Source organism: Rhinopithecus roxellana, chromosome 7 (genome assembly GCF_007565055.1).
Source record: "Rhinopithecus roxellana isolate Shanxi Qingling chromosome 7, ASM756505v1, whole genome shotgun sequence".
NCBI lineage: Eukaryota > Metazoa > Chordata > Mammalia > Primates > Cercopithecidae > Rhinopithecus > Rhinopithecus roxellana.
Window position 1 is genome coordinate 27838185 of NC_044555.1, and position 23397 is coordinate 27861581.

The 23397-nt window shown below is 42.4% G+C and overlaps 1 protein-coding gene across 2 annotated transcripts in view; it reads right to left on the reverse strand.

The window, feature by feature from the left end:
- JADE3 (jade family PHD finger 3) overlaps positions 1–7174 on the reverse strand; it is a 152084-nt gene extending 144910 nt beyond the window's left edge. Inside the window, exon 1 of one of the 2 annotated variants that reach the window (XM_030934771.1) lies at positions 6876–7174. The gene's annotated coding sequence lies outside the window, so the exon portion shown is untranslated. The remainder of the gene's footprint in view (positions 1–6875) is intronic. The other variant, XM_030934772.1, reaches the window with a different exon arrangement.
- Between the last annotated feature and the right edge of the window lie 16223 nt (positions 7175–23397).

Sequence of the window (23397 nt, forward strand, 5' to 3'; positions counted from 1 at the left end):
CCCAATTAAAACACATCTACAGAGAATCCCTTGTTCTTATTACCAATGCTCAAATAAGGATTTCCTCTCTTAGGTACAAATTATAAATCACATAAAGGTTCCAAGGAAAGACTGCAAATGTTTCTTTCATCTCTTAAGTGGTCGTGGTTCCCAAGTAACAGTCTTTTTGCTTGACCACAAAACCTAGTAGAGTCTAATACACTAGGGTTTTCGTGATAATGCTTGAATGGAAGGTTAAGAAAATCTAGGGACTCCTTTGAATAATAGCCATGCAAGATCAGAAAGCAGTTAAGCCACTCACAAGAATATCTATGTCCAAAACCACACTGTCTCCCGTCGGCTTTTTCCTAGAAAAACCATCCCTCCATTCCACACTCGGTGGAAGAGGTGTCACCAATAGCACAATCACATTATTTAGTCTCTAGAATACACTACATTCAGAAATGGGTGTTTAATAAGATTTATAAAAGGTTAAGAGCTTACATTCACTGCTAATTGTTATGAATTATTGCAGTAATGGCCCCCAATTTTTTCACATCTCCCTGTATCCACACCTTTGAATGGTCACCTCCCACAATGACTCTGGGCTTGGCCACAGAAGCACTTCCATGCTTTAGCTTATGGGACAATAGCAAATGTGACACAGCAAACATTTGAAAAGTGCTTGTGCACTGGTGCTTGCTCTCAGTTGCTACTCTGTGACTTCAAGACCACCATGTTGGTAAGTCCAGACTAGCCAGTTGGAGGGCAGACCACATAGAGTGGAGATGAACCATCCCAGCTTAGGGCCTCCCAGACCAACCAGCCTGCCAACCAACAGATGTGTGAGTAAGGCTATCCCAGATCATCTAGCCACCAGCTAACCACCCTCCCCCAAAAAGCTAATTGACACAGGCTACTTAAAAGTAAATATGTTTGTGGCCTAGTACTTATGGGAAGGGGAACAGAACACTGGTTTTCCTCCTGTGAAGTTTACTCTGTGGATAAGAAATAGTTTCAAACAGAAAAACTTCCAGTACCTGGATGAGAATAAATAAATATATAAGTATTGAAAAAATACTTAAGTCTTCCCAGATTCTAACAAATGTGCTGTCTGCCATCACAGATGGCACACACATGCAAAAAACAAAAAACATAAAAAAAATTTCCATTTAGTCACTGAAGTATCTTTATCATGATATATTTAAACCAAAGTCTTATACTCGACAGTTCCATTTCTAACACTGAACAACAACTCAGGTTTCCAGGAATTACATTTTCTCTCAATTCTACTTTTTCCCCATGTGACAGGGATCAGTGAGAGCTGAAAGAGCTCCCTTAATGCAGCCTAAAAAGCATCAGCTATATGAGCCTAATTAAGCCTCCTTCTAGAAGCATTCTGAAGGACCAACTTCTTCCAGCATCATAGAAACTCTTTTTAGCCATGTTAATGGCAGTCAATAAAAACTGTTTAAGACCTACACATTTGGTCTGGGGACATTGCCTCTATTGGATTGCAAGGTGGGCCACTGAAGGGGAAATGACTTTCTTAAACCATTTTTGTTTAGGCCTCGCTATATGCTTCTCTGGATGAGAGAGAGAGAGAGAGAGATAGAGATAGAGAGAGACTGTTTAAGACCTACACATTTGGTCTGGGGACATTGCCTCTATTGGATTGCAAGGTGGGCCACTGAAGGGGAAATGACTTTCTTAAACCATTTTTGTTTAGGCCTCGCTATATGCTTCTCTGGATGAGAGAGAGAGAGAGAGAGAGAGAGAGAGAGAGAGAGAGAGAGAGAGAGAGAGAGAGACCTCCAATGAGAGAGAGAGAGAGAGAGAGAGAGAGAGAGAGAGAGAGAGAGAGAGAGAAACACCTCCCATTGTACTTGGAATAAAACACAAGCTCCTTAATGAGGTCCTGTAAGGCCCTGTCAATCTTTCCCTGCCCACCTCATCTCTCTTACCCCAGTTCCTAGCCAAACCTCTGTGGATCCTTTCCACATCTCTCTCCCACCTCAGTGCCCTCACAACACCTGCTGCTACCCCTGCCTGGCAATCCCTTCTCTCTAACCTTTACCTTGCTTATTCCTGCTCATTCTCAAGGCTCAGGGCACCATGCTGGTCTCCCTCACAGGGACATTCTACCTTATACTTGCTGTGTGACGTTGGACAAGTTACCTTTGCTTCACCTTTCTGAGTCTCACACCTCAGAGAGAGAGATCCTCTGTTAAGCACTTAGCACAGTACTCGGCACACAGGAAATGTTTAAGAAATAATTGCTGCTGTTATTGTTATTATCCTAGATGATAATGTCCATCATAGCTCTTAGTGCAATTAGATATTTATTTGTTGAAAAAAATAGAAACACACCCCCCTCCCCAGCTTGGATCCCACCTTAATACCTATTACTTTTTAGGCAATTTCCCCAAATATTGCATTTTTGTAGAGTAAGATGAAAGTTTACAAATCATCGATTAATTCTCACTACCACCCTCAGAGATATGGTTTGACAAAGAAATTGAGGCACCGAGAAGTTAAGTAACTGGCCAAGAGCAAGTGGTAGAGCTAGGAGTTGAATCCAAGTTGGCCTGACCTCACAGCCTGTGCTGGGTATATGACACCAAAGGCTTCCCTAACTCACGAACCTTGTCATCTAAGAGCAGGCCTCGGAGAAGATATATCTTCATAGTTACATCCATCCCAAATGACTCCCAGAGATCTACTCCTCAGATCCTTAACCAGGATGGTGCTCCCATCACTCTCTGTGAACCCCTTCAGCAGAGCACTCTTCCCCCTGACTGTGAGAAGATGACTTAATTCCTTTCCACTCAAAGTTGAGCTGTAAAGGGGATGATTATCTTTCACCTCTTATACCCCTAGCAAACAGAAGGTATTCAATACATGTTTGCTGAATGAATTAAATGAAAATCTTGGAGAATATATTATTGCTGCAAAGTTGGGGAGTGGAGTGAATTTTCATTAACAATATTAAAGTTTGGCATAGTTAAGAACAAACTTGACAAGAATGGTGAGAAAAGTGGGGTTTATCTTAACCACTTTTACAATTGATAATGATTTCTATATCTAGCCCTAGAGATTCTACAGAGTTTACAAATTGTGTGCTTCATAGCTGTAGGTAGACTTTGCTCTACCTCTGGGACCCTGCCTCACCAACACTGCTCTGCTATACCCAGTGGCTGCAAATGCGCCACTGTTCAGGGCAGGATGCCCTTGATAAGTACCAATCTCTCAGTGATTACTAACAAATGGCTTGAAAGAAAGAACAAATAATAAATCTCAGTGATTACTAACAAATGGTTTGGAAAGAGAAACAAAAAGAGCAAGTGATAAAGCAAATGAGAGCAAACTGTTAATAATTGAGAATATAGTGAGTTCTTTGAACTATTCTTGTAACATTTTGTAATTATCAAAATAAGATTTTAAAATCTAAAGAAGAATGTGTCCCAGAAGATTTCAACACACAAAGTCTAGTGTATTGGCCATGCTGGTGTCGTATTTTCTTGTCATGTGTCTCAAAAAAACAAACAAACAAAAAAACAAACAAACAAAAAACCACATTCTAGGCTCGGGTTTCCTTGCCCAGCAGCCAATACTAAGTGAAAAGGAGCTCCTTGGGTAGCAGGGCACAGCCATGGTTCCTGGGTTGTGGCAAAGATTAAATTACTTGCTGCTTGAAAAGTATTGATGAACTCATAGGTGTCTCCTATTGGTCAAACCCCAGTACTATTTTCCCACACTAGGTCCTTTATTCAGTTGGTTGCCTTCTGAGTTATCACCTTCCTTTTCACAAGCCTAGCTATGAAATCAGGCAAACTTTTCCCAAGACCCTTTTTCTCTTACCTTCTCCCAAGAAAAGCACAGAGGCAGTTCTAATGGTAAGAATTTTGCTGCTATTGTCTATGAAAAGACCTACAGGAACAAGGCAAAAATAACCATGGGGGAGTCACAAAGATTCCAGAAAACAGAAAACTCAAAGTGGTAGTTATTTGGTCTGTAATGATCACTTACTTGCTAGTAACCATTTATCCTTATATCACTTCTATCCATTCATCCTAGATCCTCCCCACCATGCAAACCAGAATGCTTCAGCTTTCCCAGCCAATGTAACTGGAACAACAGAAACTTGTGAGCCATTAAAGTGTCCCCAAGTTAGGAGAGTGCCAGACAGGCGTCACCTAACACTCACTTCTCACCTATATTGTGGGGCAAGTCAAGATCATAGTAAATTATACCTCAATGAGAGATTTTCTTAATGTAAGACAGCATATTACCTGTCTTCTCAGCTCCTATTTTGTGTAAGCTCCACAAGGAGATAGGTGCATTATGTCCCATGATAATGTTCAACTTCATTTTTGGACTAGCTCTCTACAACTCTGATCAAGGCTTGTAAGAGCCCTCTAATGCCATGTCTTCATCAACACCTGATGCCTCCTACCTCCCCCACCTCCTCCAAAATACTTGCCTAGTTCCAGCCAGACCTCAAAGTAGTGGGCAGAAAGAAGATACAGCTTTGTGTAGGTTACGGGAAAAAAATGGGTTGTTATGGTTGGTGGAACACAAGAGAGGGAAAAGACAAGCATTATTAAAGGAGAGAACCATACAAAACCTACAAGTCTTCAACACCCTTTCTTCTTTAACTTTCACCAATCCATACTTCTTAGCTATGATGCCAGCCCTGCACCATCACCTGTCCTGCTCCTGGGAATCTCCCCAACGGGCCTGAAGGTGGGTCACAACACTTCAGGGAGGAGTGGGGAGACTTTCTCTACTTTTTTTCTACCTGTGACCAGATTCACATCGCATTGCTGAGGGCAAGCAACATGACTCAGAGAAGAGGGGAGAGAGAAAGTGTGAATTCTAGAGCCAGCCTTGCACCCCTGAGTACTCCAGAATTGACTGGACAGAAAATGCAAGGCAACAATATTGGGTTAAAAGCTATTCTCTAGCAAACAAAAGCGTAAAGAAGAGCACAACTGGAGAAAAGGTGGCAATGATAGTGGCTAACATCGATTGACAGTTGAATACACGCTGGGCACTGAAACATTTCTCAAAGATCTCAGGTAATCCTTGAAGAGAGGGTATTATCCTTTTACAGTTCAAGTATTTAAGCTCAGAGCTCACTTTAAATGAAAGAGAAAATGATATGGAGGTAGAATACTTCTAGATTAAACAAAAAAGAAAAAAAATCTATTTTCACTTATCCGAAGAGTAATCACATGATGCTACAAAAGCATGAGAACCACACTACTCAAAGGGTACGAAGGCCGGGACCCACATTCCCATTGTCTACAGATGTTTTGGAAGTATTAAACTAAATAAAAACACAATGCTTTGTTCAGACCGACTCCTCTCTCAGCTCTACTCTTTCCCCATCCCAGACCTAGGCTGACAAGAAGTGGCCAAAGGGAAAGTATTTAAGAGGAGAACTGGTCTGGGAAAGTGGATTGTGGGTTGCTTAAACTAAGCAAAGACGTTGTGCAACCAGTTTTTACCTAAATCATTTTTCATTACTTCCCAAATTTAGAGAGCAGCAGTTCACTTTATCAGACTGAACACAGGGAATGAGGTCGCCTTTCCCTCCAGGCCACCACTGGAATCACCTTCAACACGGTTTCCGACTTCTTACACAATCAGAGGGCGGGAGGGGGGAATCTCATCCTCAGCTTCATAGATAACCGCACCTCACAGCACACACACACACACACCAAACAACTCGCGCACATCTGAGGCCACGGATTTCCTTGCAACTCAAAGTCGGAGAAGCGGCCAAACAAGTTTCTTGCCAAATCCCTAGTAGCTACATATGTCCCAGGGCTGCACAGCGATAAAAACTTTGAAACATGCCTCCACATACCACCATTGTGGTCACTCACTCCAGATCCCGCCACCCAATCCTCACAAATAACAAACGCAGGCTGCTCTGTGCAATTTAAAGCTAGACTCCACCGAAGCACTGGCTCTGCTCTGAAAAGCGGGAGAAAAAGATTGAAGGCTATTTAAAAAAACAAAACAAAAAACCAAAAAACAAAACAAAACAAAAACAAACTACGGCCCTCGGGGCGGAGGGAATGAAACGAACTCGAAAGCTGGAGAAAAGTTAACTTTGCCGTGCCCAGCGGTGGGAAAATTTCTCGGAAAGACTAGCGAAGCCCTCACGATTTTCCCACCCCGGGACCGCCCGACGCTCAGCGGCCACGGACCCGCAGTTCGAACAATGCCGCCAGCTGGAGGGAAAGTTCGCCGACCCGCCGGGCGCCCGCGCTCTCGCTCCCGCCGGGTGGGCACCCGAGCTCCCCGGGGTGCCTCGCCGCACCCAACACCACCCGTTCTTCCCTCTCCAGGCACTCGGTTCTTTCCGCCCCCCAACATCTAAACAGCCAGGGCGCGCCCTCGCTCCCTGGAGCATCCGACCCCTGGCGGTCGACAGTGCAGGTCCTCCCGCCACGGGTCTGGCCCCGTCAGTCCCGAAGCCAGGCAAAGGGCAGGGACGGAGGAGGGGGCGCCAGGAGGGGGCACCGGAGGAAAGAGCCGCAACAGTTATGGCGCTCAATTCCTGCCCGGTGTAGCCGAGAGCTGCAGCCGAGCTCGCGCGTCCGCCCCCGCCCCCCGCCCGGGCCACCAAGCACTGCCCGGGCCGGCAGAGGGGCCACTAGGCACTTTACCTCAGTCCACACGCGCTCTCGGCCCCAAGGCGCCGGGGACGCCGGAGGCGACCACGATGTGGAACCGGAGCGACCCGGAGCGCGGCGAGGCTGGGCCGGGACTGTGCGCTCCGCGCCGCCCGCTTCCACTCCCGGAGGCCGCCGCTCCCGCCGCCCACCCAGCGCGACGCCCCAAACCTCGCCCGCGCCGGGTCCGGCCTCCGCGGCGCCTACCTTCGAGCAGCTGGCTCGCGGCTCCTGCCCGGCTCCACGCCGCGGCCCGGCAATGTGCCGGGTGAGTCCGGTCGGAGTGGTAACCGCCCCCCTAACCGCTCGCTTTCTTCTCTTCCCTCCCTCGCACCTGCCCCTTAATCCCCTCCTCGCCCCCGCCCCCCGCCGGGGCCGCCCCCAGCGCCTCAGCTCCCGCCCTCGGCCCTCGTCCGCCCGGCCCGTCAGGCCTCAGCGCTGGGCAGGCGGTTGGGCGGCGGCGGCGGCTGAGGCGGCGCGGAGCACTATTGTATTCCTGACACTGTGCGCTCCCACGCTCCGCCTCTTCCCTTTCCTTCCTCCCCCAACCTCTCCTCCCACCCACCGCCGGCCGCGCTCGCCCTACCGGAGCGGCTCCCAGCCGTCTGCCCGCCGCGCGTTCTTCTGGCGGGCTGGGCGCCGTCGCCACCCGCCGCCTCGACGCCCCGCCCACTCGCCGCTCCCGCACCCGTGGCGCCGCGTTCCAGGTGGGCTCCCCTCCCGTCCAGCTGGGTGCGCCACTGCCCGAGACGCCCCAGCCCCGCCGAGCGCTAGAGAGGACGAGGTGCGGATGCCTCGGCTGTGTTGAAATACAGACTAAGCTTTTCATGGCCCCTTCCAACTCTGAAGTTCCAAAGTGGGACCCTCATACATCAACTCGGCGGCCGTTATTGATTTATGTCGCTTGTGCTTGAATTACCTGTAATAATAAAGCCAAAGTGGCTATTAACAGAATTAATTTAGTCAGTTGCCAGCACAGGTGGTTTGTGATGTTGTGTGGCTTTTTCGATGTGTCCACTGGTTAGGCTACAGCCCACAGTTATTTGGTAGAATGTCAATCCAGGTGTTGCTCTGGAGGTATTTTGCTGATGTAATTAAAGCTCCTAATCAGTTGACTTAAAGTTAGGGAGATAATCCTGGATAGTCTAGGTGGGCCTGAAGGAATCAGTTGGAAAGTCTTTCAATCAGGGCTGAGGGTGCTCAGTACGTTAGAGAAAGAATTTCCCCTATGGATGACACCTTTGGCTGGTGCCCACTGGTTCTAGCCTTCTCCTGATTTTCCCTTCCTGACTGCATGCCCTACAGGTTTTGGATTTACTTAGCCACCACCACAATCGTCTAAGACAATAGCTTCGAAGAAATGAATGAACAGGGAGTGTATATATATATATTCCCACCACGCGTTCTTCTGGCGGGTTGGGCGCCGTGGGTGTGTGTGTGTGCGTGTGTATATATATATGTATATGTGTGTGTGTATATATATGTAATTTCCTACTGGTTCTGATCCTTTGGTTGAATCCTAATATAGATGTTTAAGCAACAAACCTTTTTGGCTTACCTCTCTGGGTTTGGAAATGTACTATATGCAACTATGATGAACTCATACTCATTCTCTCTCTTTTTTCTTTTCCTTTTCTTTCTTTTTCTTTTCTTTTCTTTCTTTTTCTTTCTTTCTTTTTTTTTTTTTTTTTTTTTTTTTTTTGAGTCAGGGTCTCGCTCTGTCGCCAGGCTGGAATGCAGTGCCTCGATCTTGACTCACTGCAACCTTTTGGCTCCCTGTCACCCAGGCTAGAATGCAGTGGCGAGATCTCTTGGTTCCCTGCAACCTCCACCTCCCAGGCTCAAGTGATTCTCCCACCTCAGCCTCCCAAGTAGCTGGGACTACAGGCACATGCCACCATGGCCCGATTTATTTATTTATTTATTTATGGTAGAGAAAGAGTTTCACCATGTTGCTCAGGCTGGTCTTGAACTCCTAAGCTCAAGCTATTTGCCTGCCTGGGCCTCCCAAAGTGCTAGGATTACAGGCATGAGCTACCATCCTGGGCTATTTTCATTTACATTTCTAGGATGAACAATAATGTAGGCTCTTTTGTATTTTGTCTCTTTTCCATGTTAAAGATCTAGTTATATTCCATAATATGGAAATGTGTGAGTTCTAAAATATTCGTAGTCTTTCAGACTTATCTCACTTTATTATACTTATTTAAAAATAATTATAGATTCACCAGAAGTTGTAAAAAGAAAAATGTATAGAATGGTCCCATGTACACTTCGCCCAGTTTCCCCCAACGGTAATAGATAACTATAATACAATATAGATATTAACATTAATACAATCTACAGACCTGATCCAGATTTCATCAATTTTTCATGCACTGATTTCTGAGTCTGTGTATATAGTTCTGTGCAATGTTAACACATTTAAATTTGTGTAATCACCACAATCAACTTTTTCTCTACCACAAAGATTCTTCCTGCTACACTTTATAGTCACAGTCACCGCTTTCTCCTGCTCTAATTTCTGGCAACCCCTAACATGTTCTCCATCTCTATAAATTTGTCATTTCAAGAATATTACATAAATGGAATCATACCTTTTGAAATCAGCTTTTCTTCACTCAGCATAATTTTCTTGAGATGCACCCAAGTTTGTTGCATGTCTCAATGATTTGTTGCTTTTTATTACTGAGTAGTAGTCTGTAGTATGGATGTCTATACTAGACAGTTTGTTTATTCATGCATTGAAGGTCATTTGAGTTGTTTCCAATGTTTGCCTGTTAAGAATAGAACTGCTATGAGCATTAATGTAGAAGTTTTTGTGTAAACATAAGTTTTCATTTCTCTGTGACAGATGCTCAGGAGTGCAATTGCTGGGTCAGATGGTATGTGTATATTTAGTGTTGTAAGAAAATGCCAAACTTTTCCAGACTCTACCATTTTATATTACCACCAGCAATGTATGAGAGGTCTAGTTTCTCCACATCTTTGTCAGCATTTGGTGTTGTCACTATCTTTTTCTTTTAGCGATTCTAATAGGTGTGTAGTGATGTCTCATTGTTATTTTAAATTGCATTTCCTTAATGGCTAATGATGTTGAGCATCTTTTCATGTGCTTATTTGCTATCTGTATAACCTCTTTGGTGAAATGTCCGTTCAAGTCTTTTGCCCATTTTCTAATCGGATTGTTTCTTACTATTAAATTTTGAGAATTCTGTATACTATATTCTAGATACAAATCTTCTGTCAGATATGTGATCTGCAAATATTTTTGCCAGTTTGTAGCTGGTCTTTTCATCCTCTTAAGAGATTTTGCAGACCAAATTTTAAATTTTGATGATGTCCAATTTACCAATTTTTGCATTTATGTATCATGTTTTTGTGTCATGTCTAAGACATCTTCATCTAGCTCCAGATCCTGAAGATTTTCTCTTAGCTTTCCTTCTATAAGTGTTATAGTTTTATATTTTACATTTAAGTGCATGATTCATTTACTTTTTATATAGGATCTAAACCTAAGGTTGAGGTTCATATTTTTGCCTATAGTTGTCTGATGGCTCAAATAAAATGACTATTTTTCCTCCATTGAATTGCTTCTGCACCTTTGCAAAAATCGGTTAGGCATATTTGTGTGGGGCTGTTTCTGGGTTTGCTATTCTGTTCTATTGATCTATGTGCCTATACCTCTGTGAATACCAGTCTTGATTACTATAGCTATATAATAAGCCTTAACCTTGGGTAGAGCACTTCCTCCCACTTTATTGTTCTTTTTCAGAATTGTTTTAGCCATTCAAGGTCATTTGCCTTTCCATATAAATTTTGGAATGAGTGTATTCTGTATCTACGAAAACCTTGCTCGGATTTTGAAAGGAATTGTGTTAAGCCTATAGATCAGTTTAAGGAGAATTGACATCTTTACTACTGTATATTGAATCTTCCAATCCATGAACACGATATGTCTATCTTTCCATTTATTTAGATCTTCCTTGACTTCTTTCATCAGCATTTTTGAATTTCCAGCATACAGACCCTATGCATGCTTTGTTAAATATATACCTAAGTATTTCATTTTGTCACGATTATAAGTGGTATTGTGTTTTTAATTTGTCTTCACATTCATTGGTCATTATTAACATATAGAAATGCAATTAATTTTTGTGTGTTGAACTTGTTTCCTCTGACCTTACTAAACTCACTTACTAGTTCTAGGAATTTTTCAGCAGATTCTTTGGGATTTTCTATGTAGACAATCATATTATCTGTGGGTAGGGACAGTTTTATTTCTTCCTTTCCAATCTGTGTGCCTTTTATTTTCTTTTCTTGCTGTCTTGTTCCAGCTAGAACATTCAGTACAATGTTGAATAAGAGTGGAGAGAGTGGACATACTCCCCTTGTTCCTTATCTTAAGGGGAAACATTCTGTCTTTCGCCATTAAATGTGATGTTAGTTGCAGGTTTTTTGTAGATGCTCTTTATTGAGATGAGACAGTACCTCTCTATTCACAGTTTACTGAGAGTTTTTATTATGAGTGAATGCTGAATTTTGTCAAATGCCTTTTCTGCATCAAGTCATATGATCATGTGATTTTTCTTCTTTAGCCTGTGGATATGGTAGATTACATTGATAGAATATTGATTTTTGAACCAACCTTGCATAGCTGGAATAAACCCCATTTGGCCATAATATAATTATTTTTATACCTTGCTGGATTCTATATTGCTAATGTTTTGTTGCAGATTTTTGTGTTAAAGCCCTTGGAGGGAAAAGTCTGTAGTTTGGAGGAGATTTTGCTACAGTCTTTGTCTGGTTTTGGTATTAGGATAATACTGGCCTCATAAAATGAGTTGAGGAAGTTGTGCAGAAAAGAGTTAACGTAACAGGCCCTTGGCAGGCATCTGTGAACTTGGATTTCAGGAGAGCTCTCATTGTTCCCAGAACTGATAAGAATGGCTAACTATGTCTAAGCTGTTTGTACAAATGTTATTTGTGCTGGGACTAGAACTCAAGTCTCCTGAGTCTCAAGCTGTGCAGAAAAGAGTTAACATGAAAGGCCTCAGTGCTATCCTTTGAAAGCCCTGCATGCAAGGTCGGTCCTTTGATGGCATTTGGAACTTGGATTTGAAGAGGGCTCTCACCATTCCCAGGGCTGATGAGACTGTTCACAGGGCCTAACTGTTTGTACAAACAATATGGTTTATGCTGAACACTTCTAGGAGTCTGGAGTTTTGGTAAGTGCTAGGCAGAGGGTGCCTGTATGACCAACCCCCAGTAAATGTCCTGGGAGCTGAGTTTTTAATGAACTTCCCTGATAGACAACATTTCACACGTGTTGTCACAACTTGTTGCTGGAGAAATTAGTACATCCTGCGTGACTCCACTGGGAGAGGACTCTTGGAAGCTTGTACCTCTTTCTTCTTTACTTTCACGTGCCTTTTGCCTTTGAAGATTTTGTCCTGTGTGCTCTCACCATGAATGTGACTATCTGCTGCATTCTGAGTCCTCATAGTGAATCATCAAGCGTGGGAATGGTTTTGGGGACCCCTAGCACAGAAGTGTTCCCTCCTCTTTGCTATTATAGAATCTATTGTGTAAAATCAGTGTTAGTTCTTTAAATGTTGGGTAAAATATTCCAGTGAAACCATGTGGAACTGGAGCCTTCTTTTTTCAATAACTTTTACATTATAAATCCTATTTTAAAATAGTTATTAGACTATTCAGATGATAAATTTCATATTGGTTGAGTTTTGGTAGTTTGTAGTTTCAAGGAATTGGTCCATTTCATCTAAGTTGTTGAACTTATATATGTAGGGTTCTTGATAGAATTTCTCTATTTTCCTTTCAGTGCCTGCAGGATCTGTAGTAAGATCCCCTGTCTCATTTGTGATTATAGTGACTTATGCCTTCTCTCTTTTTATCTTAGTCAGTCTTGCTATAGGTTTATCAACTGTACTGATCTTTTCAGAGGAATAGCTTTTTGCTTAATTGATTTTATCTATTGTTTCCCTGTTTTCAATTTCATTGATTTCTGCTGTTGTCTCTTTCCTTCTGCTTGCTTTGAAGTTTTAATTTTGCTCTTCTTTTTATAGTCTCTTGAGATGGGAGCTTACCTGATTGATTTAAGACCTTACCTCTTCTTTTTAAAACATTTAAAAAATATATATTACAAATTTTTCTTTTAGTGGCAAGTGACAGGCAGCCTCTTTTCTAATGTAAGGATTTAGTGCTATAAATTCTCGTCAGCACTGCTTTAGCTCCATTCCACAAATTTTAATATGTTACATTTTCATTTTCATTCAGTTCATTGTATTTTTTAAAAATTTCCCTTGAGACTCCATTTTTGACCTATGTGTTAGTGAGAAGTGTGTTGTCTAGTTTTCAAATATTTGGAGATTTTCCTGCTGACTTTGTTATTGATTTCTGGTTTGACTCCATTATGGTCAGAGAACATGAAGTGGTTCATGCCTGTAATCCCAGCACTTTGGGAGGCTGAGGCAGGAGGATTGCTTGAAGCCAGGAGTTCAAGAGAACATACTCTGCATGGTTTCAGTTCTTTTACATTTGTTGAAAATTTGTATGACGCAGAATACGAGTTATCTTGGTGAATGTTTTGTGGGTATTTGAAAAGAATGTGAGTTATGCTATTGGGTAGAATGTCCTATAATTTAGGTCCTGTTGCTTTATGGTATTGTTGAGTTCTATAATGCTGCTGATTTTCTGTCTAGTATTTCTGTTGCTGAGAGGAGGGTATTGAAGTCTCCAACTATAATCATGGATTTACCTGTTTCTCTTTCAGTTCTATCAGATTTTACTTCATGTATTTTGAAGCCCTATTTATTGGTGCATACATGTTTAGAATTTCTTTGCCTTTTTGGCGGATTGACTCATTTATCATTGTGTAATATCTCTCTTTGTCCTTGGTAATTTTATTTGCTCCAAAGTCTACTTTTCTGATATTAACATATAGCCACATCTGTTTTTATAAATTAATGTCTGTGTAGTGTATCTTTTTCTTTTCACTTTCTACCTATGTTATATTTGAAGTAGTTTCATATAGACAGCATATAGAGGGTTATATTTTAAAAATCCATTTTGTGATTCTCTGCCTTTTAATTCATGTATTTAGACCATTTAATTATAAGATAATTATTGGTATCTTAGGGCTTAAGTGTAATGTTTTATTATTTGCTTTTCCTCTATCCCCTCTATTTCTCATTCCTCTGTTTGTCGTTTTTGGCCTTACTGTGGGTTACTTGAATATGTTTTAGAACTGCATTTGACTTAATTTTAATGTTTTTAAGGATATCAGTGTGTATAGTTTTCTTATTGTTTTATAAGTGTTAAAATATACACATATAACTTACAGTGTATCGTTATCAACATTTTACTACTTTTAGTAAGGGGTAGAAACTTTATTTTCATTTAGGTTTCTTTATCTTCTACCCTCCCACTTTTTTTTTTTTTTTTTTTTTTTGGACGTAGTCTTGCTCTGTTGCCCAGACTGGAGTACATGGCACAACCTCAGCTCACTGCAACCTCTGCCTCCTGGGTTCAAATGATTCTTGTACCTCAGCCTCCCAAGTAGCTGGGATTACAGACATGCACCACCACACCTGGCTAATTTTTGTATTTTTAATAGAGCTGAGGTTTCTCCATGTTGGTCAGGCTGCTCTCGAACTCCTGGCCCCAAGTTATCTGCCCGCCTCAGCCTCCCAAAGGACTGGGATTACAGGTGTGAGCCACTGCACCCGGCCTACCCTCCCACTTTAAAAATATAATTTCTGTTTCTTGTATGTACATTGAACCCAACATCAGATGGTGTTACAATTTTTGCTTCAACAATTCGACATAATTGAAAGAAATTCATTAGGAAAAGGATAGTCTATTTATATTTATCCTTATTTTTTACACATTTCATTGTTTTCCTTCCTTTCTGAAGTTTTAGGCCTCCTCCTGCCATCATTTCCTTTTTTTTTTTTTTTTTTGGAGAACTTCCTTTAGCTATTCATTAATAGTAAGTCTGCTACTGAAAATTTTATAAATTTTCTGTCATCTGAGAATGTCTTTATTTCCCCCTTTATTCCTGAAGGATATTTTCACTGAACATGGAATTCCAAGTTGACAGTTCTTTTCTTTCATCACTTGAAAAATGTACCACTTCCTTCTGGCCTTTATGGTTTCAGATGAGAAATCCACTATCATTTAAATCAGTGTTCCTCTATAGGTAATGTGTGTTTTTCTCTCTAGCTGCTTTCAAGATTTTTTTTCTCTATCTTTAGTTTTCAAAAGTTAGTTATGATGTGTCTTGGTGTGGATATTTTTGGGTTTTCCTGGCCTACTTCTGTGGACTGTGTAGTTCCAATGACAGTTTAGTTTTTAGAACCCTTGCGGCACTATTCTGGTCTGCTTTGTATGCTACTCCCAAGCCACCTTGAAAACCTGAGTGGTATGCCACACAGTAGTTCAGTTGTCAGACCTGCAGGCCTGGTGATTTAGTTAGTTTCACGCTTGGGTCAGACAGGTGTCTTTCCAGGACTTCCTAAGCAGATGTAAAGAATGCCTTTCCGCAGCTACTTCCTCTCTGAGATCCCTTCCTTACTCTAATTGGAAGGGTGAGGAGCACCAGCTGCCACTGGCAGATAAGGGTGAAAGTCCAGACTCCTCACTCAGTCTCCACTGGCATGGCAACAGCAGGGAGGGGAGCACCTGTCTGCATCCTCTGCTGATACCTGCTAGGAGCCGGGCAGCAGATGTCCAGATTCCCCACTAGTTCTCTACTGACACCACTGGCGGGAAAGGAAAGTGCCTTCCCAACTGCCTGCCACTTGGGGCTCAGGAGACTCCCCACTTGGTCCCCATCATGGTGCCTGTGATGGAAAGTGCCTCCCTTGGCCGTCTGGTGCCCAGGGATTGGTGAGGGGTTGGGAGATGCTAGGCCTGCGGGGGTTGAAAGTACTAATCTTGCCTATCTGCTGCTGCTGGGTGGGGGACAAGCATCTGGACTCCGTGCTGGGTATACGCTGATGCTGCCAGTGGGGCTGAGCATGCCTCCTCCGGCTGCCTGGTGTGACTGGGGCTCCCCCTAGCTCTTGGCTGTTGCCCAGCGTGGGAGGAAAGTGCTTCCCTGGTACTGCTGGGACTCCCACTCAATCCTGTCTGGTGTTCCCGTGGGGGAAAAAAGCGGCTTTTCCCCCAGCCACCTGAGGCTACTGAATGGGGAACGGAGCTCTTCCAGTCCCTACTCAGTCTCACTCTGCTGACACCACAGGGTTCAGCTTGGGTAGGGCTGGTGCTGTCCAAAAGGTTTTACTTATGCTGAGCTGGGTTTTTCTCCTTTCCCAGTCCTTTGGCCACAAAGAACAGGTATTTGTTTTGTTTTGTTTGTCTGCTCTGATTGGAGATTCTAGGTTGCAGGCTTCTCCAGCACCCAGTCTGGAACATACAGAAGATAAAAAGAAAAGCCAGGGAGCCCATCACAGTGTCATTCCTCAAGTCCTGAAGTCTCTAGCCAGTCCACTTTCCTCTTTCCACCTACCAGTCCCCTTTTGATGGACTTTTGTATTACTTTTAGGAATTTTAATTGTACTTAGCATGGAAAAGCAAAGAGAAATGGGTCTATGTCATCTTGTTTGAAACTTGGTTACCTTACATTTTAAAATAAATTAATGAGGCCGGGCACAGTGGCTCATGCCTGTAATCCCAGCAATTTGGGATACCAAGGCAGGCGGATCACTTGAGGTCAGGAGTTTGAGACCACCTTAGCCAACATGGCAAAACCTCGTCTCTACTAAAAATACAAAAATTAGCCAGACGTGGTGGCAAGCGCCTGTAATCCCAGCTACTCGGGAGGCTGAGGCAGGAGAATCGCTTGAACCTGGGAGGTGGAGGTTGCAGTGAGCCAAGATTGTGCCTGCCACTGCACTCCAGCCTGGGTGACAGAGTGAAACTCTGTCTCAAAAAAAAGAGAGAAAAATTAATGAAATGATTAACAGATAAAGTTTTCAGTTTCAGTTGGAAAACACAAAGAATTTGATATCAAGGGTCATGACTTCAGTTTTCACTTTAAAGCCAAAACTATTTGTTGCCCTTTTTTTTTTTTTTTTTTTTTGAGACAGGGTTTTGCTCTGTCCCCCAGGCTGGAGTGCAGTGGTGTGATCTTGGCTCACTGAAACCTACACCTCCCAAGCTCAAGTGATTCTCGTGCCTTAGCCTCCCGAGGAGTGATTACAGGTGTGCGTCATCACGCCCAGCTAATTTTTGTATTTTTAATAGAGATGGAGTTTCACCATGTTGGCAAGGCTGCTCACAAACTTCTGAGCTGAAGTGATCCACCTACCTCAGCCTCCCAAATTGCTGAGATTATGGGCATGAGCCACCACACCCGGCCTCTTTTTTTTCCTTCTTTTAAACATTTTTTTTATTCATAAAATGAAACTGATAATGCTTCGACTTTGGTGGAAAGATACTTTCAGAAAGTATAGGGGATTATTTATCTGTCTTTGTTGAGCCACTGGTTGATGAAACTAGATGCAAGAGCTTTAAACTGCTGTGCTATTGTGCAAACACTCTGGTAGCGTTAACTCGCCTAAAATGGGCTCAAGGAACCAAAAAAGAAAAGGCCAAAGAAATATAAAGAAGTAAAAGATAAATCTTGGCAAGACCTCCCTTCCTTTTCCTCCAATCTCTTTCTTGCCCATCACGCCAAATTTCATATGATAAAAATCAGTAACTGGCCCAATTTTCCTTAGACAAGTAAAATACCTACTTTCCACGAGTTACTTTGTCTGTCCACAGTAATACCTATGTAAATCCATACATAGATGCTCTGGAAGGATACAGACCAAACCGATAATTGTAGTTCCCAATGGGAGTGGGGTTTGAAGAAGATTTTAGATTTATCTCCAATTTTTTAATGTGAAAAACACCTTGTATTATTTGTGTAATTAACAATTAATAGCCGGGCACAGTGGCTCATGCCTGTAATCCCAGCACTTTGGGAGGCCGAGGTGGGTGGATCACGAGGTCAAGAGATTGAGACAATCCTGGCCAACATGGTGAAACCCTGTCTCTAGTAAAAATATGAAAATTAGCTGGGCGTGGTGACGTGTGCCTATAGTCCCAGCTACTTGGGAGGCTGAGGCAGGAGAATCACTTGAACCAGGGAAGTGGAGGTTGCAGTGAGCCGAGATCATGTCACTGCACTCCAGCCTGGTGACAGAGCGAGACTCCATCTCAAAAATAAATACATAAATAATAATAATAATGAAACAAAAACAAAAACGTGTGCATTTGCCCAGACACGTGAGTCTGATATTGAACGGAATTTAAGATATGCTATCTTTTTTCTCAATCAAAAATTATTTCACGCTCTTGAAACCTGGTAACACTTAATATTTGCTCAGAATTTTACCATCATGACTTCCAAGAACACTTTCAGATGAAATTAGGAAAATTGCTGATTTTTCAAATAAAAAGCAATTGTAAACTCCAGCAACTTTATCTGTACTCATTGTTGAAGTGATAACATGTAAAAAATGGTCTTCCTATGCACATAAGTAAATACAAAGCCACCTACAGTGTGTCTTTATAGTCAATTTGATAAATTAGTGAGCACGGGAAACCTCACTTGATTCTTTGCTACACAGTGATATCCAAAATAGTGCTGCTAGAGAGAATCTGCAAAACAATTGGAGAGGACTTTTAACTCATAGGACTTCACTTATGAAGGCTGTATTCATAGAAGGGGGCAAAAAAAATCAGTATTTGTGGAACATCTGTGTTTCAAGTGTCTAACTTATATTTTCTAATCCTTCTCAAGCCCTCGAGACAATAATCATTATTCCCATTTTACAGGTAAGCAGACTAAGGCTCAGAGAGAAAATAATTTGTCCAGAGAGAAAATAACTTGTCCAACATTATTAGTGGACAGTAGGTACACTTCAAAATAAAATGCTTTCTGCTCTTGTGTAGGTTCAAGTATTTCAAAGCACCTACCATTTCTAACTCAAGGGAGAGTGGATTCATTAAACATTTGTGGCATGAGAAAATGATTTCTACAAATGAAATACACATCTGTGCTTTGAAATCCTTCCTTCTCAGGTGTTAACTTCAATTGGATTAAATAACTAATTTTTTAAATCAATGAACTGAAAACAGTTTAGTGGAATTAAGTAACAGCATACACCCAATGGGTGAGTTATAATCAGTATAGCTTCCTTTTACCAGACGGCTGATGACCTTCATAGACCAAATATGTGTTACAAGTGATGCCATGGTTCAGTAATATTGACACTGTCTCCAAAGAAGCTTGTCTTAGCTTGTGATTTATTTTCATAAAGAACAAAATGTTCACTGATGGAAGTTAAAAACAAAATGAAACACCAAACATCACTGTAGTGGTCAGTTTTGTTTTTTGTTTTGTTTTGTTTTGAGATAGAGTCTTACTCTGTCGCCTAGGCTGGAGTATGGTGGTGTGATCTCCGCTCACTGCAACCTCCACTTGCTGTATTCTAGCAATTCTCCACCTCAGCCTCTCAAGTAGCTGGGATTACAGGCACTCACCACCATGTCTGGCTAATTTCTGTATTATTACTAGAGACGAGGTTTCACCAGTCTTGAGGCCAGGCTGGTCTCGGACTCCTGGCCTCAAGTGATCCGCCCGCCTTAGCCTCCCAAAGTGCTGGGGTTACAGGCGTGAGCCACTGTGCACCTGGCCCGTGATGGTCAGTTTTACGTGTTAACATAGCTAAGCTATAGTCCCTAGTTTATAACTGGCTAACATAAGCCAGTTATTTCATTAAAATCTAATCTAGGTGGTGCTGAGAGGTATTTTGTAGATGTGAATCAAGTCTGTAATCAGTTGACTTTATGTAAACAAGATTATCCTAGATAATCTGGTGGACCTGATTCAATCAGTTGAAGGTCTTAATAGCAGAATGGAGGCTTTCCTGAAGAAGAAATTCTGCCCATAGACAGCAGCATTGGCTTGTGCTCAAGAACTCCTGCCTGTCCTTTGTGATGGCCTGCTCTAAGGATTTCAGATTTCAGGCTTGCCTAGCTAGCCACCACAATCGCATAAGCCAGTTCATCTATATTTATATCTATATCTGTATCTGTATCTATATGTATATCTATATCTGTATCTGTATCTATACCTATGTGTGTCTCCTAATGGTTCTGTTTCTCTGTTGGAATCCTGACTGATATAATCACTATCTTTACTTTTATATATAAATCCATAACTTATATGTACTTAAGAAAAAAAGACTAATTTTTCCTGGATTTCATATTCTTTCTTTGGATTGGATTTTTCTCTATCAGAAATTTCAAAAGGGATTAAGAAAGTGTCTGACTCCAGAGAATGCTCAGCTTCAGAGACTATCTATAATTTTCTTTTTTTCTTTTCTTTTTTTTTTTAGGTAGAGTCTTTCTGTTGCCTAGACTAGAGTGCAGTGGTGTGATCTCGGCTCACTGCAACCTCTGCCTCCTGGGTTCAAGCAATTCTCCTGCCTCAGCCTCCCAGGTAGCTAGGACTACAGGTGCACGCCACCACGCCCAGCTAAGTTTTGTAATTTTTGTAGAGACAGGGTTTTGCCATGTTGGCCAGGCTGGTCTCGAACTCCTGACCTCAAGTGATCCACCCACCTTGGCCTTCCAAAGTACTGGGATTACAAGCATGAGCCACCATGCGTGGCCTATAATTTTCCATATTAGAAGTAAACTGCCCCACGTGTGGCTTAGGAGAGAGTTGTTCCTCTTGGGAACCATCATCTAAGTGAGTTCTCAGAAGCCTCTGTATTTAGCTTCCTGGAGATAGAAGCACCAGGGCCATAGGAGACAAAAGCCCATGAAAACGGCTTCAGGCCTTCTTCCATGCTGTATCCAAGTCCATTCAAAATCCTATGTGTCTGTTGAGGTGCGAGAACCAGTTTTCAAAAAATTTGTGTACATTTAAGGAGTAAAAGTGCAGTTTTGTTACATGGATATATTGCATAGTTGTAACGTCCAGGCTTTTAGCATAACCATCACCTGAATAATATACATTCTACCCATTAAGTAATTTCTTATCCCTCACCACCCTCCCGCCCTTCTGAGTTGCCAATGTCTATTATTCTATACTAGAACCAGTTTGTTTTTTTAAAAAATCATAACATCAATATTTTTTTCCCTTAAATCCTTCAGAAATTTCTTGGGAATATTTTACTTCTCTGGGAGACATTACCCAAATGATTTCATTCCACTGTTTTGTTTTGTTTTGCTTTTGAGACAGGGTCACCCAGGCTGGAGTGCAGGGGTGTGATCATATCTTACTATAACCTTAAACTCCTGGGCTCAAGTGATCCTCCTGCCTCAGCCTCCCAAGTAGCTAGGGCTATAGGTACATGCCATTACACCCAGCTAATTAAATTTTTTTTTTTTTTTTTTTTTTTTTTTTTTTTAGAGACAGGATCTTGCCATCTTGTCCAGGCTGGTCTCAAACTCCTGGTCTCAGCTAGTCTTCTCATCTCGACCTCCCAAATCATCCCACTCTTTATCCCCCTGAAGAAATTTTGGGGTTACTTTTGGAAATGTTCTTAAATCTTTTCCCTCCCTTTTTTTAACTGCTATTTTTAAAAAACTGATCTTTTTATTTAAAACATCTTTCAGAAATGATTTAATGTGGCCTACAATGGTGCAATTAAATATAGCACAAAGATAAAAATTAAAATTGGTAGGAAAGAAGAGAAAGTAAAGAAGGGAAAGAAAAAAGAGTAGGAGAGAAAAGGAGAAAGTGAAAAAGAAAAAAGGAAAGCGAGATGAAAAATGAATGTATAGTTGTCTATAAAATTGATGTGGCTCAAAAGTTGGAAAAAAATAAGAAAAAATATATACTTCAAAATGTCCATGAGATAAAACCAAACCAACTAAGAGAATAATAACTATTTTTGGTGTGAAGACAGGAATTCCCCCAGAGATTTACTACAATATTCCCATTCTGTTGCTTTTTAAAAACAGTAAACAAAGCAATGCTTCTAGCCCCAGGTACCATGATGAGGTTTTAAAAAAAGACATTTTTAGGTAGCAACTGATTCCAATTACATATTTCTTTTTCTTTTTCTTTTTTTTTGAGATGGAGTCTCGCTCTGTCGCCCAGGCTGGAGTGCAGTGGCCGGATCTCAGCTCACTACAAGCTCCGCCTCCCGGGTTTACACCATTCTCCTGCCTCAGCCTCCCGAGTAGCTGGGACTACAGGCGCCCGCCACCTCGCCCAGCTAGTTTTTTTGTATTTTTTAGTAGAGACGGGGTTTCACCGCGTTAGCCAGGATGGTCTTGATCTCCTGACCTCGTGATCCGCCCGTCTCGTTCTCCCAAAGTGCTGGGATTACAGGCTTGAGCCACCGCGCCCGGCTCCAATTACCTATTTCATTCTTTCCTCTCCTAACTTTGGAAAGAAGTTATCTGAAACTGCACACAAATTAGGAAATCTTCGTATTCCTTACTTAGTGCTTGACTCAAGAACCTATTTTGTCCAGTGGCGATAGCCAGGTATGGGGTATCAGAGACCAAGGAGTATTTAGAGAGAATCCTCCTAAAGTGACCTTGTGTGGGCATCAAAGCTCAAACAGGATAAGGGGGTATCCACACGTGGTGGTGGTGGAGGGGGATGCTCCCCAGCCTGGGGCATTGGAGTTTGAGGCAGGTGAAGAGTTCCTCCCACCTATCTATGGTATTTGTTTGTTTGTTTGTTTTTAGTTTAGGAGCAGAGGCTTAATAGGCAGAAGAGAAGAGAAAGAGAAACAACTCTCTCTCTATAGAGAGAGGGGTCTCCGAACAGAAAGGACCAGCAGGCAGCCGATGTGCCGGATTTTATAGTCAGGTTTGAGGAGGGGTGTCTGATTTACACAGGGCTCACAGATTGGTTTGATCAGGTATGACATTTACATGGACTATGACTTTCCCTGGTCTTGCCAAACAGGATTACTTCCCTGAATTGTAAAGCTTCCCACACAGTGCATACAGAGAGGATAAGAGATATGGTGGTCACAGACAGGAAAGGAGGAAATTACAATAGGAAAGTTGGAGATCCTGTTGCCGACACCCCATCGAGGCAGTCGGAGGCTGGGGTCAGTCCAGAAGCCTTTGTATAACACTGGGAGCTAGCCCCGGTCAGAAATCCTCAGTTGACTCAGGACTTCTTCCAGCCCTACCTGACGGCTAAGTCCTCCGTGGAAGGAGGCTGGTTCAAACATGGCCAATATGCCCAGCAACCTGTGGGTGCTGGGAGATTCTCCGTGTTCTCCCTGGTAAGCCTGTCCCCCAAGTCTTGTAAGGCTGGCAGCCCCACTAATCGTTTTTAAATGGCTGAAGGGGGCCCAGTATTTGGTTTGATTTTGTTCTAAAATGGAGGCCAAGAGCCTTGAAATGAAAGGACAGAGTTGGAGTCCACTCCTCTATTCATCGTTTCGATGAATGTTGCACCTTGGTATCTAGGATGAGGTCCCCATTATGAAGCGACTACGTTGTCTGGGGTATATACACTAGGGTTCATTGTCACACGACAGGAAAATTTAGGACACGGACACACACAAGGAGTTTAGGAGTGGAGGTTTAATAGGCAGAAGACAGGAGAAGGAGAAACAGCTCGCTCTCTATAGAAAGAGAGGTCTCCAAGCGGAAAGGACCCTATGGTATATTTTAAACTAAACAGATTGCAAGCTTCGTGTGGCAGATACTGATAGTTGCTTACCCAGTA